This window comes from Mauremys reevesii, linkage group 4 (assembly GCF_016161935.1).
Source record: "Mauremys reevesii isolate NIE-2019 linkage group 4, ASM1616193v1, whole genome shotgun sequence".
NCBI lineage: Eukaryota > Metazoa > Chordata > Testudines > Geoemydidae > Mauremys > Mauremys reevesii.
In genome coordinates, this window is record NC_052626.1 from 8,310,164 (window position 1) to 8,326,781 (window position 16,618).

Below are 16,618 nucleotides of genomic sequence, written 5' to 3' on the forward strand. Positions count from 1 at the left end.
CTCTGGTTTTCAGCCACACTGTGATGGGGTGTTTACCCGCCCCCCTTGCCCTGAAAGGCTTGAGGCAATAAGCACTGACCCTGTGGGTGCTGGAGCACCCACGAGGAAAAAACGAGGGGTGCTGAGCACCCAGTGGCTGCCCCCCATATCAGCTCCCTCCCTACCCCTCAGTGTTTACTGCCTGCCAGGAGGCCCCTCTGATCAGTGCCTCCTCCTCCCTCCCCGCACCGCGATCAGCTGTTTTGTGGTGTGCAGGAGGCTTTGGCAGGGAGGGGGAAGAGTGAGGGCAGGGTGTGCTGGGGGCAGAGGATGGAACAGGGTGGGAAGAGGTGAGGTGGGGGCAGGAAGAGATGGGGCAGGGGTGGAGTGGGGGCAGAGCTGGGGTCAAGCACCCCCCACTCCCCAAGCCCATTAGAAAGTCAGCGCCTGCGATTGAGGTGGAGTGAGAAGGGGCTGAATGACCCCAACAGGCCATGGCTGAGGGGAATCAGGTGGCTTAGCAACCCCCTGCCTGAATGAGGAAGCCCAGTTGAGGAGGAACAAGCCGGGCTGGGACTATAAAGGCAGGACAGTGGCAGGCGAAAGGGGGAGTAAGACAATCTGCAGTTACTCCCTGGGAGGAGGGGGGAGTGTTTGGAGGCTACAGGGACAGGTACCCCCCAGTTACTCCCTGGGAGGAGCGGGGCTGGCAAACCCAGAGAAGGGGGAGGGCCAGATGGGAAGGACAGGGCTCCGGGAGAGGCAGTAAGGTCGAAGAGGGAACGGACCTTGGCTGCTGACTAGACGGTCACTGAGCTGGAGTCGGAAGGGGGCAGGCCTGGGTTCCCTTGCCAGCCAGTGAGGGAGCGGCGCTACGTGGCAGTGAATGGGGAGACGCCCGGGGTTGTTGATGGAGACTTTGGTACCCTAGCAGGGGAAAATAGCGAGCCAGCCGGAGGGCTGAGTCCCAGAGAGGCAGCTGCAGCTGGTGGAGTCCACAGGCAGAGAGACAGTATGCAGCTGTGGGAAGGGGTACTGACCTGGCGAGCTATTCCCCAGAGCGGCCAGGGGGAGGCGCCATCCTAGCACCCCATCACACACACCTACGTCAATTCATTGGTCTGCTGCCCTGCCCGAATGCAGGAGCGAATACGGGGGCGTCTGTACAGGGGGAGTGACTCCTGATTGGCTGTAAGCTGGTGGGGGCAAGGCTGCAATCAGGGCCTGGGAGTGACAGGCTCCTACCGCTTACAGGAATCAGGAACTGATGTCTTAGGCTCCCATCATGGCAGCAGCAGGAGGTAGCTGCGGGCGGGGGGAAGGGCCAGATAGCTCTGTGGGCAGTGAGGGAGTAGCATCCTCTCAGCCTAGTTCATAGAGCAGCAGGGATTTTGGGGGGTGAGGTTTCAAGGACCGTTTCCCCCCACCCCAGGAGAGGGGTACTTGTCCCCCACCCACAAGAGCCCCAGCTACAGGATGAAAGGCTGGAGTTACTGCAAATGGAAAATTGGTCACAACTGTTCAGATGCTTCCCCGGGGCAGGGCTCCAGGGGACACACGTGGTAGCAGCCGCCGGGATGTCCTGCTGCCTGTCAGCACTCACAGCTGGAAGCCCTCCAGGGGCAGCCTAAGCTCCTGGCAGGATCCGGAAAGTCCCATTAAAATGGAAGCAGCAGCCGGTATCGCCAGCCCCAGACATTTACAGAGCACGAGTCGCCCCCTGCCAAATCGTGAGATTTGAAAATAAATAAGTATGTAAAGTTGGGGGTCTTTTGAATTGCCTCTGGGAGTTTTAGCCTGTAGGGGAGGGTCACATTTTCCAGCTTTTCTCTGCAACTATGAGGCTAGAAATTTCCTTTTCGTTTTTCAAATGAAAGCCAAGAGTCTGGTGTAAATCACAGGACTCCAGGAGCTGGTGCCTGAACAGAAAACACCAAACAGCCTGGCAGTTGACCACTCCGAGGTACCGTGGTGCTATCCCTTGTTTCGCAGCACATCCCAATTGCTTTGGCTCCCCACTCCACACACCATTTTATAAGTGTACAGGGCAGTTCTGCTGGTGGCCAGGGAAGGAGACAGGGGGTGTGATATTGACTTTATTACCAGCTGGCCCTCGGGCACGGATTCTTGGCAAGAGAGCTCAGAGGTGAATGCAGAACGGCATGGCCTAATACTGAAGCAAAGGCTCAACCTGAGGCAGCTGCTCCAGATTCTGCTGTTTATAACAATATGCGTCCCTCCATTGGGAGTGAGATAGCAACCATCTGCTCACATCCCGCATGTAAGAGATGGGACAGGCTGAAAAGCCCCTTGGGAGGCAAAAAATAAAGCCAGACATTCCTGCAAGTAACGCGGCTTCCCCCTGCTTTCTTCCCAGGGGTCTTGCTCCTGAGAGACAAGACAGAGGAAAGTTCATTTGAAGCCAGAAAGGGGCTTGGGGGCGGGGCATTCAGTGATCCCTGCTGCAAAGCACTATCCCCCTCTACTGGGCATCTGCTCCTATGATGCATCAGCGCAGAGAGCAGATGAAACAAATATTCGAGCCAGCTAGTGGCCTATATGGTTGCCAAGAATCCACGCCAAGGTTTAGATTGATATGCAATTCTGTAGGCACCTGCCCTGCGTTCTGCTCAGAACTTCAAATACACTATGCAAAATACAATAGCTAGGACAGCTCATTCCCTTTGAGCCCATCATAGAATCATAGGAGTGGAAGGGCCCTTGAGAGGTCATCTAGTCCAGTCCTTTGCACTCATGGCAGGACAATATTATCTAGACCATCCCTGACAGCTGTTTGTCTAACCTGCTCTTAGAAACCTCAAACAATGGAGATTCCACAACCTTCCTAAGCAATTTATTCCAGTGCTTAACCACTCTGACAGTTAGGAAGTTTTTCCTAATGTCCAACCTAAACCTCCCTTGCTGCAATTTAAGCCCATTGCTTCTTGTCCTGTCCTCAGAGGTTAAGGAGAACAATTTATCTCCCTCCTCCTTGTAACAACCTTTTATGTACTTGAAAACTGTTATCATGTCCCCTCTCAGACTTCTCTTCTCCAGACTAAACAAACCCATTTTTTTCAATCTTCCTTTATAGGTCATGTTTTCTAGACCTTTATTCATTTTTGAGGGGTCGTGGATCAGCATTCATGTCGCACTCCCGGGGCCGGGGAAACTAATGATCCAACTGTGGACCAAATTCAGTGATGAATCCTGGTCACATGCCACCTGAGGCACGTTGCGCATACGCTAAGAAGAATAATTTTTGTTGCTCTCCTTGGGACTTTCTCCAATTTGTCCACATCTTTCCTGAAATGTGGTGCCCAGAACTGCACACAATACTCCAGTTGAGGCCTAATCAGCGTGAACTAGAGCAGAATTACTTCTTGTAGATATTGATATAGATCCTGTTGTTTGCATTGGTGTTTAGCTATGTTGGTCCCAGGATATTAAAGAGACAAGATGGGTGAGATAATCTCTCTTATTTTTAAGCCCCCCACAGGCCAGGACCTACCAACTCAAAGCAGCACCAGACCCTGCCAGAACAGATGCAAAACCTGCAGCCATATCTCCACTGCTGGGATGATCAATACCCTCCCAATGCCCCTTTCAAGACCCTTGGCTTCTACATATGCCTGTCACAACATGTGGTGCACACATCCGGTGGACTAAATGCCACAATAACTATGTGGGTAAAACCACTGTGCTCTCAGATGAGCTCACTAAGAAAACTGATAAAAGACAAAACCACCCTATCACAGGTGGGCAAACAGTTGTCACAAAGCGATCACCCCCAATTTGAGCTCTCGGTCCTCATCCTCAAAGGAATCCTGCAAAGCGCCTTCAAAAGACGAGCCTGGGAGCTTAAATTCGTAACTTTGCTGGACACTAAAAATCTTGGCGTGAATAAAGACACTGGATTTATGGCTTATTACAACAATCTGTATTGCACTACCCTCCACCTTCTTGCCCCATGACTGCAGGGGTGTTAACAGGTGACTCTGCCTTGAATTGTCTCTTACAATGTGTTAACTGCTTTTGCAAAAGAACCTGTTCCACCTTGTGTTTAGCTGTGACGCCTCATCTACACTCCATACTTTGGTATAACTACATTGCTCAGAGGTGTGAAAAATCCACCCCCCTGAGTAGTTATACCAAGCTTCACCTCTGGCGTAGACAGCGCTATGGCGGCAGGAGAGCTCCGCCCGCTGACATAGCTACCGCCTCTCGCAGAGTTATTAACCCAACAGGAGAGGTCTCGCCTGTCTGCTTAGAGCATCTTCACCAGAAGCGCTACTGTGGTGCTCCTGCCTTGTATACCTTCCCCAGACCTGAAGAGCTGCGTGTGACTCGAAAGCTGCTCTCTCTCACCACCAGCAATTCATCCAGCAAAAGGTATTACCTCACCCCCTTGTCTTTCTATAGATAGAGGTACCCACAGAGACGTACCCGCACCCTTATCCCTTCCCCAACAGCCTGGGGACAAGATGGACTTGGCAGCCTGGACTTTGAACAACCCTGGGTCCTGATGGGCCCAGGCCAAACGACTTCCACCCCTGAGGAGTGCTGCCCCCTGCTGCTCCTAGGAGAGACCTGCAGCTCCAGTTCTCTGCTGTGGCACTATGGCCCAGGGAGAGAGGCGGTCGGTCAGGTAACCAGGTCCCAGCCTAACCCCAATGCCTTGAATTCCACCCAGGAGCTTACTGGGGGCCAGTGCAGACTGCAGAGTACTAGTGTAATGGGATCCCGAAGCAACCTGCTGTTTAGTGAGTGGGCTGCACCATGCGGCGCACACGACACCAATCTAACCTCCTGGCAACAAGGGCAGGGATGACTGGGGCCAGCCCTGTATGAGAGAGGACAGATCTCAGGCTCATATCCAATGAAGCCCTCGTGGCCACAACTGCTACCTGGGCAGCCAGGCTCTCGCACGCCCAAGCTGCACTCCCACTCCTGTACTGCAAAGGGCAGCTGCGCTCTCGTCTCAGGGCGTGTGGGGGAAGGGCGGGTGCCACCACAAATTCTGCTAGCTCTCCCAGTCGATTCCCCACCATGCTCAATCTCATCCCAGTCCTGCCGGCATTAAGGCTCAGCTGGTTGGGCTTCACCCATGCCCTGAAATCCAATCTGGCTAAAGGTTTTCAATAACACCTCCCTGCCCCCCCGCCCCGCGTCAGTCACGGACCTACTCGTTCCAATCGCCCGTCCTGCTCAGATGTGGCACTGTCAGGACAGGATAAAGAACTGTCAATGATTCCTGACACGACAGGGCCTGATTCTCAGCAGGGCTGAGCACCCAGAGCTTCCATTGACTCCAGTTGCAGTCGTGGGTGCTCAGCACGTCTGAAAATCAGGCCCCAAGGGTCAGATCCCCAAGGGTATTTCAGCACCTAACTCCCACTGATTTCAGCAGACGCCCATTTCAACGAAATCAGGGGGAGTGTGGTGCTGAAATATCTTTGAGGATCTGTGCCCATGTAACTGCCTGATCCAATGCCCTAAGAATCAGCGGGGAGCTCCCCATTGATTTTAATGGACATTGCATTGGGTCTTGGAAGAATTCAATGTAAACAATCTAGGGGAAGTCTTTGCACATTGTATTCGCCAGCATATTCAGTATTGGACTAAACCAAGCAGGAAGCCTATTGCAAACTATATTCTTTCAGAAGCTACATCAACATGATAGGGTACAATGACAGTCGAAATAATTAAAGACTTTCAATTTCTGCTGATGAATAGATGCCAAGCTAATGTTGGATGGATTGCATAGTTCCCATGGGATAATTCCAAGAACTAAATTTGTCTTAAGCTGGCCAGAACCACCAAGTGAACTTTTAAACTATAATGAATGGAGAAAGGATCTGATTTTCATATTAACTATCAGACCCAATACAATCATTGGAAACCACCAACATTTCAAGAAGCTGACACATCCAAAGACTTATCTTAAGAAAACTATTTGTGCGGTGGAGGAGGGACACAGACCTGGTCTTGGGAAATAGATTTTCCTTGTAGTTTAGGAGTAAATTGCTAACAGAAAAAACTAAGAGCCAGATCCGCATCTGAAATAAGTTGGCGTTGATTTTCGTCAAGCTATACCAATTGAGGGTCTGGCCCCAGAGTTTTATTTTTGGAAAAGTGGGATAAAGCTTTTAAAATTTTATTTTTTTTTATTGCAAACTACTTACAATAGACCAAGTGCCTGGCTTCTCGTTTTAAAACTGAAACATTCCTTTGCCAAAAGAACTCTACACTACGTTGGCCTTTTTGGTAGACAACGGCAGGACGAAGTTCATCAGCACCATTTAATTCCTCCAACTTTCAGTTGAGTCTAGATGGCAGCTGTCAGCCACAGGGTAGGCCTACACTGCCATCTCCAGGTGCTGACATACCCACGTTGGCTCTAGCTACCTCGGGTACTGGAGCAGTGACGGCAGGGCAGCTTGGGCTGAAGCACGTGGTGCCATGGCTTCATTCCTCTGGTACCTGAGCTTGGCTCTGTCTACTCAAGCTGCAATCACACCTGGTGCCAGCAGCGGAGACGTCCCCTCAGTAACAGGAAGGATTGAGTGAGTGAGTTGAACTAAGGGCAGTCTCTGTCATTGGGTTTCTACCAACGGAGATTGGCCACAATGAAAATCGGGCATCCCAAGCTAAAAGCTGAGATTCCAAACGAGGAGCAGAGCCAGTTACCTGGCAGTGCTGGGGGCTAGCGCTGGGTTAGGACAGAAGAGGCTTTTAAATGAAATTGTGTTAATAGACGGGCCGGATCCTCAGCTTGTGTAATTTGATGTCGCTCCATTGAAGTCAGTGGAGTGACGCTGATTCACACCAGCTAAGGATCTGGCCCATTTATTCTTCATGTTGAAGTCTGGTAGCCATTGTATCCCCTTGATTAATCACTCTCTTAGCCCTAATTTCCCCCCATTAGCGTTAGCCCTATGCTTTTCTGATTCTTGCCAAGTCCCTGCTGCAGTTTCTAACTATCGCTTCCTTTGTCCAAGACATCCCTACAGGACCCCCCGGCGACAAAACGTCCAGGAGATTGAAACCCATATGGGAAGATGAAAAGGTGATTTACCTCAGCCTATCACTCGATTGCTTCCCTCTGGTTTGCCCTGGTACCGAACTGAGCAGCTCTCTGTAATATTGAAGCTACACCCTGATCTGACCTGCTCCCTGCAGGTTAATGGGGACATCTTTGTTTCTTTCCAAGATTTCTTCAATCCCAGGTTCTTTCACTTCAGCTTCCACGCTGACGCTTGCACTCCAATTTCAAAAACCCAGTTGCACCAATTGTGAATACACGTTGCACTCCAGTTGTGATGTTATTGATATAAATTGGGACCATATAGAACATGGGTTGCAACCAAGGTCCTGTAGTGGCACCAAATCTTAGGTAAAGGGGGTCATATAAGGTGTCTAAGACCAGGTTATGGGTTGCTGGTTATGATTATGCTGTCTGTGTGCATGTATCATTTTTAGTTGAAGTTATGTATATTGGCTCTATACTGTCTGTATTTCAAGTTGGTGATGTGCTTCTGGGTGATATCCCAGACAAGTTGGTGTTAGCTCTGCTTAGCCTGCTTGATGGCCCATTAAGGACCATCAGCTACACAATTGACCCATGGAGAGAAGGCAGGCACGCCTTATGACTCAGCGAAGTATGCAGGGACTGGCCCATATGACTCCAGACTCCATTTTGCTGTAATTTTCCACACTGGGGATAAAAAGGTTCTTACACCTGGAAAAGCCTATATAAGGCTGATGCATCATCTCCATCTTGTCTTCAACCCTGCTTCTTACCTCTGGAGGGACTTTGCTACAAACTGAAGCTCTGAACAAAGGACTGAATGACCCATCCCAGCGGGGGATGTTCTCTAGAGACTTGATTTGAACCTGCTGTTTATGCCATCACTGCTGCAAGCCTGAACTAAAAAGTTTGCCATTACTGTATGTAATTGATTCCATTTAACCAATTCTACCTCTCATCTCTACCTTTTTCCCTTTGTAAATAAACCTTTAGATTTTAGATTCTAAAAGATTGGCAACAGCGTGATTTGTGGGTAAGATCTGATGTGTATATTGACCTGGGTCTGGGGCTTGGTCCTTTGGGATCGAGAGAACCTTTTTCTTTTATTGGGGTGTTGGTTTTCATAACCATTCATCCCCAGGACGAGTGCACTGGTGGTGATACTGGAGTGTCTAAGGAAATTGCTTGTGTGACTTGTGGTTAGCCAGTGGGGTGAAACCAAAGTCCTTTTTGTCTGGCTGGTTTGGTTTGCCTTAGAGGTGGAAAAACCCCAGCCTAGGGCTGTGACTGCCCTGTTTGAGCAATTGGTCCTGATTTGGAACTCTCAGTTGGGTCCCGCCAGAACTGCCTCGTCACACCAGTCTCAGGCCCCAGTTCAAGGGCCCAATCAGCTAGTCAGAGCTTTACGTGACATAAGCTCTGTCCACCTAGAATTGCTCCTGCAGCTAGTTGCAGCATGAAGCTGGAGGCTGCTGCGTTCAATAATCAGTCCCTCTGTGGTTTATAGGTAGCTGTCAAGGGGGACTTTGGAGAAAGACTTCCCCAGACCAAGGAAATTGCAGGGCTGGGGTGGGGAAATTTCAAAGACAAATCATATCCCTTGACTCCATAGCCACCTAGGGGCAGGTTCAGCCCCCAGCCTAACTTGCAATATCTTAAGGGCTTCCCTAAGTCATGCTAGCTCGCTAGGGAGCATGCTACAGACTAGTGATGGTCAGAAAGCAAGGGGCTCTCGCCACAACCCCTCCCCCTGCCCCAGGGTTCCAGGAGTGGGTGGCACAGACTCAGCTCTCCGCCAGCCAGGAACTCCCCTTGGCAGGGTTGGGGCATTCCTGGCTGCCCCTGGAAGGCAGCTTTCGATTGCATTACCTGGGCAGCGCAAACAGCCTGATAGAGGCTGAGAATCTAACCTCACCTGACAAGTTCTGATCTCACTTAGGGCTTGGCTACACTTACAAGTTGCAGCACTGGGAGTTACAGCGCTGGTCATGCAGCTGTGTAGGGCCAGCGCTGGAGTGTGGCCACACTTGCAGCACTTTCCAGCGCTGTATTGAGAGGTGCATTGTGGGCAGCTATCCCACAGAGCACCTCATCCCATTTTGGCGCTGAGTATTGTGGGAAGGGGAAGGAAGTGTGCGGGTCATTCCGCTTCCTGTTTGCCAGCGCCCCGTGGTGCATCGCTTCACATCCCAGCATTCACTCTTTCCGGCAGCGTTTGGCGCCATTGTGAGTGTCTTTCTGTTTTACTCTCTGTGTGAATCGCGATTTCTGTGGCAAATGGAGCCCGAGCTGCTGAGGACTGTGCTGATGAGTGTCGCCAGCACAACACGTTTGGCAGTCGAGCTATTCCTTCAGCTCCAAAGTGACAGTGAGGAGTCTGACGATGATATCGATATCGATTCTCCTGCCGCGTGTGACACCAAAGTGCTTGTGGCATTCACAGAAATGCTCAGCACCGTTGAACGCCGCTTTTGGGCTCGGGAAACAAGCACTGAGTGGTGGGATCACATCGTCATGGAAGTCTGGGATGACGAGCAGTGGCTGCAGAACTTTCGTATGAGAAAAGCCACTTTCATGGGACTGTGTGCTGAGCTTGCCCCCACTCTGCGGCGCAAGGACACAAGATTGAGAGCTGCCCTGACGGTGGAAAAGCGGGTGGCTATTGCAATCTGGGAAGCTGGCAACTCCAGACAGCTACCGGTCGGTCGGGAACCAGTTTGGTGTGGGAAAGTCGACCGTGGGAATCGTTTTGATGCAAGTTTGCAAGGCAATTAATCGCATCCTGCTAAGAAAGACCGTGACTCTGGGAGCGTGCAGGACATTGTGGATGGCTTTGCACAAATGGGTTTCCCTAACTGTGGAGGGGCGATAGATGGGACGCATGTTCCTCTTCTGCCCCACCTGGCATCAGAGTACGTTAATCGTAAGGGGTATTTCTCTATGGTTCTCCAGGCGCTTGTGGATCACCGCGGGCGTTTCATTGACATTTACACAGGCTGGCCTGGAAAGGTGCATGATGCACGCATCTTTCGGAACAGTGGCCTGTTCAGGAAGATGCAGGCAGGGACTTTTTTCCCAGACAGGAAGATCACAGTAGGGGATGTCAAAATGCCCACTGTGATCCTTGGAGACCCCGCGTACCCGTTACTGCCTTGGCTCATGAAACCCTATACAGAGAAGCTTGACAGGAGCAAGGACCGGTTCAACTACAGGCTGAGCCGGTGCAGAATGACTGTGGAGTGTGCTTTTGGGCGTTTAAAAGCCCGCTGGAGATGTCTGTATGGGAAGCTAGACTTGGGGGAAAGCAGCATCCCCGCGGTTATATGCGCTTGCTGTACCCTCCATAATATTTGTGAAGGGAAGGGTGAAACATTCAGTGAGGCATGGACCACCGAGGTTCAAGTCCTGGAGGCTGAATATGCACAGCCAGAGAGCAGGGCTAATAGAGAGGCCCAGCACAGGGCTACAAGGATTAGGGATGCCTTGAGGGAAGAATTTGAGGCTGAAAGCCAACAGTAATGTTTGCTGCCTTGCATGGGAGTGAATTGCACTGCTTACACTGTTATTCAATTATCCATAATAATAATATGATTTGCAGTGCCTCTTTCTTTACTGGGCTAAGGTATCTTTCACTATCTTCTATAATAAAGACTGTTTTCAAAGCCAAGAATTGTTTTATTGAAAAGAAAAAAACTTCCTTGACAGACAGACAGACACACAACATTTCATGAACACAAGAGGGCAGGGGTGTGGGTTGGTGAACTGTACAGTCACAAGTTTGCATATGTCCTGTCTGGATTGCTGTTTAATGAATCCTGCACTTCAGGGTGCATATACTGCATGGTGATGGGGGTTGAATGCAGAGGGTAAGGGTGGTAGGTATCAGGGCTGGTTGGTGAGCGTACAGGTGTTGGAGGCAGCTGGTGGTGGTAAGAACCTGGATGCTGGACTTGAGGGTGGGGAAGTTGAAGTCCAGACATAGCAGCTGGTGCTTATCTCTGTAGCGGGATGGATCCCAAGCAGCCCTGGCCCTTGGGGAGCTCAACTCTGGATGCAAACTCGGCAGCTCACTCTCTTCCTTCCAGCCGGCCAGCAGAACCATCTGCAGGGGAGCTGCGGGGAAATGAAACTCCCCAGCCCATGTCGCATTCAGCTGCAATTGCATCCTTGAAGCTCTTAAGAGTGAGCATATCTGGGGGAAATATTTCAAATGCAACATTTGCCCAGTGCAAAGGGGCCTGTTTTCAAACTCAGAATATTTTGTGAAAAAAAAATGTTTTTTTTAATTTCTCATTTTTTGCTGACAAATCTGGAAAAAAATAGGGGGAGGGTTGTTTTGTTTTTCCATCTCCCTTCCCCGTTCCTTCAGTGGCAAAATGGACAATAATAATATATAGCTCTTACATAGCACTTTTCAGCAGTAGATCTCAAAGCACTTCACAAGCCCTAGAGACATAAGATGGGTGAGGCAATATTTTATTGGACCAACTTCTGTAGGGGAGAAAGAGACAAGCTTTTGAGTTTCCACAGAGCTCTCCTTCAGGTCACACTCATTAGTACATTTATCCTCACAACCCCTGCTCTGAAGTGGGCAGTGTTATTACCCCATTGTACAGATGGGGAAACTGAGGCAGAGAGCAGCTCAGTGACTCGCCCAAGATTATTCAGGAAGTCTGTGGCAAAGCAGGGAACTGAACCTGGGTCTCCCACGTCATAGGCCAGTACCTCAATAAGAAAAGGGAAAATCACAGAAATTGTCAGGAATTTTCACAAAAAATTTGGAATGAACGAGAGTTGGTTCCTTTCTAAAACCTGTGGAATGCAAATGACTGGGATTTTTGGTGGACTTTTCCCTCCTCTAATGCCACACCTTCTGGGGAACTGAACATATTCTTACAGCCAACAAATGTCAGACACATTAGTAGATCATAAAGTTAATTTTTTCCAGTACATCATTTACCACAGGGCGGGAGGCAACCTGCTGTGATGAACACTGACTAAAATGCCACTCTAGCCTCCTGTTTGTTTATGAAGGTCACCGCTGCTGTGACTTCATTACCGACTGTCACGGTAGGTTCTTCAGAGCGTGCATTGAAGAGAAAGGTCCCTCGGAGAAAGAGGTGGATTTTAGCACTTAAGAAACCGCAGATCCTGTCACCCCTGCCTGCCAGGAAACCGTTAAGGGTTCCTCAACCTCTGTGCAAAATTCACATATGGCTGCCTGCCCCAAAGGACAAAATTATATGTCTGAGACCAAAAAAACCTAAGCCAGACTGCAAGGATGAATCTGATTTGGGGTTAGCCAGAGCAGTAAAGTGCCTGTAGTGATTGTTCTGCACTCTGTCCATTAACAGGGCCAGATCTGTTTTTCTCCTCCACATTGGAGCTCATTAGTGCAATCGTCTCGTCTCATTAAAACACATCATGACCTAGGTTTCAAAATAGTCTTTCCTTTTTTGACGTTTGGGTTTTTCCACAATTTTCCCCCTGGAGAAATACTTGCATTTTTTATTTTTATTTTTTGGCAGGGGAGGGAGGTATGATTTATATTTTTAAGTAAGAGGGAAGAACAGCAAAGCCAGAAAAGTTCTGTTTGAAGGCTGAGGAGCAGGGGGGAGATTCTCAGTTCATTTACGCCAGTCTCGCCAGCTTATGCTAGCTGAAAATCCGGCCCCAAATTTCAAGAGGTGTTTATCACCCAGTGCCCAGCTTAAAGTTACGCACGGTAAGAACTGCTCTGGCTTGAAAAATCAGGTCATTTAAAATATATATTAAAGAGACAGCGCTCACAGGTATTCAGATCCTCGGCTGGTATAAATGATTAGAGCTTGAATCTGGCCCTCAGGTTAGAAAGAACAATGCTCACTGGTGAAATATACCTGCTCCTGCTGCTTTATGGTTCAGAGTATGCATATCTTACCAGGAGAAGTCTGAAACAATTCACAATCCTGGTTCTGGTTTTACCCTCCCTGTCTCCTCTCAATTGCCCAAGCCCATTGCAGATGACATGACTGAGGTGTCACTTTCCAGCCATCCCGAAAAGGATACCACACTCGCTCCTTGATTAACGAGATCCCTGGACTCCGGTTACTAGGACTAGTGATGTGTCCGGTAGCACTGGGCAATCTTTTCACATGCATATGGCATGAGCAGGCAGTGGACTGCTTCCTCTAGGAGAAAGACACCACAGCTCCCTTGCTCCGGATGGGTTCAGCTTCCGAGGGACTTGCAACTAGGAGGAGGGTGGAGCAGAAAAGTGGATAGGGATGGTGAAACGTTTCGGGTGCAATTCAGACCAGTCAGAGGTTGAGTCACTGCCTGTCCTGTAATATTGGGGATCTTAAATGCTCCGCTGCTCAGACTCACAGCCCACACACTACCTGCCAGCAGACAAGCATGCAGTACCCCGAGGGGCTGGGTGCTGGGCACCCCTCATTCCGCACTCAGCCCCCAGCAGCCTGCCTACAACAGCCCCTGGTTACTACTCACAGGGTGACCCCAACACACCCCCGGTCCTGAACAGGGCCGCCCAGAGGATTCTGGGGGCCCGGGGTCTTCGGCGGCGGGGGGCCCTTCCGTTCCGGGACCCGCCGCCGAAGTGCCCCGAAGACCCGCGGCGGGCGACCCCACTGCCGAATTACCGCCGAAGCGGGACCCGCCGCCAAAGTGCAGCCCGGTCTTTGGCGGTAATTCGGCGGTGGGGGCCCCCCGCCGCGGGTCTTTGGGGCACTTCGGCAGCGGGTCCCGGAACGGAAGGGCCCCCCGCCGCCGAATTGCCGCCGAAGACCGAGCTGAACTTCGGCGGTGGGTCCCGCTCCATCTTCGGCGGTAATTCGCCAGTGGGGGCTCCTTCCTCCCCAGAGCGGAAGGACCCCCCGACGGCGAAGACCAGGAGCGTAAGAAGCTCCTGCGCCCGGCCCCGCAAGAGTTTTCCGGGCCCCCCGGAGCGAGTGAAGGACCCCGCTCCAGGGGCCCCGAAAAACTCTCGTGGGGGCCCCTGTGGGGCTCGGGGCCTGGGGCAAATTGCCCCTCTTGCCCCCCCTCTCTGGGCGGCCCTGGTCCTGAATTTCTCCCAAACCGTCTACCCTGAAGTATCCAGCCCTCTCCTGGAACACTCCGAGAAGCAGATAAGGTTCGTTTCTCCTTTAAAGAGACACATGCACCACTTATCACTTTGGAGTTCACAATCACTTCAATTCAAATACAGCGCTGGGTCCATTAAGGTTCAGTGATAGCAAATAGACGGGATTGATGGTAGACCAGGTTACACAAACAAACGTTAAAATAGGCTTTCTAATGGCTAAGACCTAATAAGCTATAGTCTTTGCTCAAAGTAGTTTTCTCAGTTATTCTATGCCCAACATGGCTGACCAGACCCCCTGGCCAGGAGTCAATGCATGGAGAACAAAGTGCTTGGTTCCTTTGTCTCCTCAGGGGCAGGATGAAGATGGAGTCTCTCTCTCTCTGTGTCCTTTATATCCCCAAAGGGATTGTCTTTGTCCTAAAAGTCGGGAAGGCCTCCTGGAGATTCAGTCTCCTGTGTCTCTTTGGGGTGCATGAGCCGTGTTAATTCTCTGTCTCGCGAGTTTGGTCTCAGGATAACCTGAGTTATCGCTGGTTTAACTTGACGGCTTTGTTTACTGCCAATATGTAAACTGAGGTAAATCCACCTGCCTTTGTCTAGGACAAACTGATTTGTTACCTGTACCGAGGCCAGGCCGGCTGGTCTGAAATGTGTTCTAGTAGCATCACGCAGAGCCAGTTCCTAACTGTACACATACCAGTGTTACGTATTTATTACAATGGTGTCGTTGACCAGGTGTTAGTTTTCCTAGGATACTTCACAAGGCTTTTTCTGTACCGACAGCATGGCAGGGACGTGCAGGGTTTGAATGCAGGGAGCCTGGGGTCACGGGTGACTCAGTTCAACAGGGGGCCCAGAGCAGTAGGGGGGCCTAGCTTGGGAGAGGCAGGTAACTGGGGAGGGAGCAGGGTGCCTGGAAGGATTAAGGGCAGTGGGGGGCTCCTGGGACTGGGGAGCCAGTGCTCAGCACGGTCGGGGTGGGAGAGCTGGAATGTCGGGGGTGAGAGGCCAGGGGAAGCAAAGAACAAGGAAAGCTGAAGAGGAGGTGGGGCTGGGAAAAGGGTGAGGGGAGAGGACGCAGCAGGGAGCCCAGCCAGCTGGCCACCTTGTGCCAGGTACTGTCCACCGAGTCCATGAGGCGCTGGGCCATAGCACCCCGCCACACCTGGCAGTCACGAGCTAGCCGCCAAACAGAGACAGACACCACCAGGGGACCATGGTGCACCATCAAACAGGTTTGTGAACAAGGGCACATCACCCACAAAATAACTCTCAGCTACGGTCACTTCCTCAAGTCAGCCTGAGCCAGAGGACTCAGCAAACCAGGGCCGCTCCAGTGCTGACCAGAGGAAGTGGAGTGAACAGGCTGTGAATGTTCAGTGCAAGAAAGCCACATGGTAGTTGACTAACCTCAGCTATGAGCTGTTTCTGTTTCTCAGGGAGACTGAAGGTCTCTGAGGGCAGGATGGGTAACCCAGCTGGCTGCCTTTCCAAGCTCTCCCTTCAAGCTCAGCCAGGGAGTCATGTAACCCTGCACATCCCTGTTACGAGTGGGATGTATTATCAAAGAATGATGAGTCATCATCACTTAACTACAGACCTCCATTCACTACACATCAACTGAAAGAGCGTCTGTTTCCCCGAAAGATAGACCTGAACCGAAACCTGGGATCCCAGCATCTCCAGACTTTGGATCTACTTCTGGGTCAGAACTTTGATCTTCATCAGGCCTATCTCTAGTCTCCAGAACTGGTACAATTTACCTCTGGCTGCCACATCCCATAAAACCACCAAATATCCTCACAGCGACCCTGAGCAGTGACGTTGAAACCAAAACATGCAACCATGTGTAGCCTGTGCCAGGCCCCTTGTCGCCCTCCCACACGGGGAGAAGAGAAACAGTGAGGAGGCCTGGTCACAACACGCTGCACTGTGGCTATACCCAGCTAGCAGTCCCCTGGGGCCTGTTGCCATGTGGCATAGGTTTGAGAACCCTCTAAGTTGCAAACTCAGCCAAGGACAGGGCTGGGCAGAGAATCAGGGATATGTACTTAGCTCCCTGACAGCTTGTCTTATGGCCCTAAAATCTCATGCTTCAGGGCTTTAGCCGGTCACCTGTAGAGGTCAGGAAGGGATTTCCCCACCGCCACTGTGTTTTGGGGCAGGGGGGAAGTTTGTGGGCAGGAGGGTGTTGTCTCCCTCCTTGATTTTAGTAGGGATTGACACAGTCCCACATGGTTTTCTCATAAGCAAAGTAGGGAAATGTGGTCTAGATGAAATTACTATAAAGTGGGTGCACCACTGGCTGAAAAACTGTACTCAAAGAGCAATTCTCAGTGGTTCGCTGTCCCACTGGGAGGGTGTATTTAATGAGGGTCCCACATGGGTCTGTCCTGGGTCCAGTACTCAACATTTTTATTAATGATTTGGGAATGTGCTTATGAAATTTCTGGATGACATCAAGCCGGGAGGAGTCACAAGCACTTTGGAGGACAGGCTGAAAATTCAAAATGACCTTGATAAAC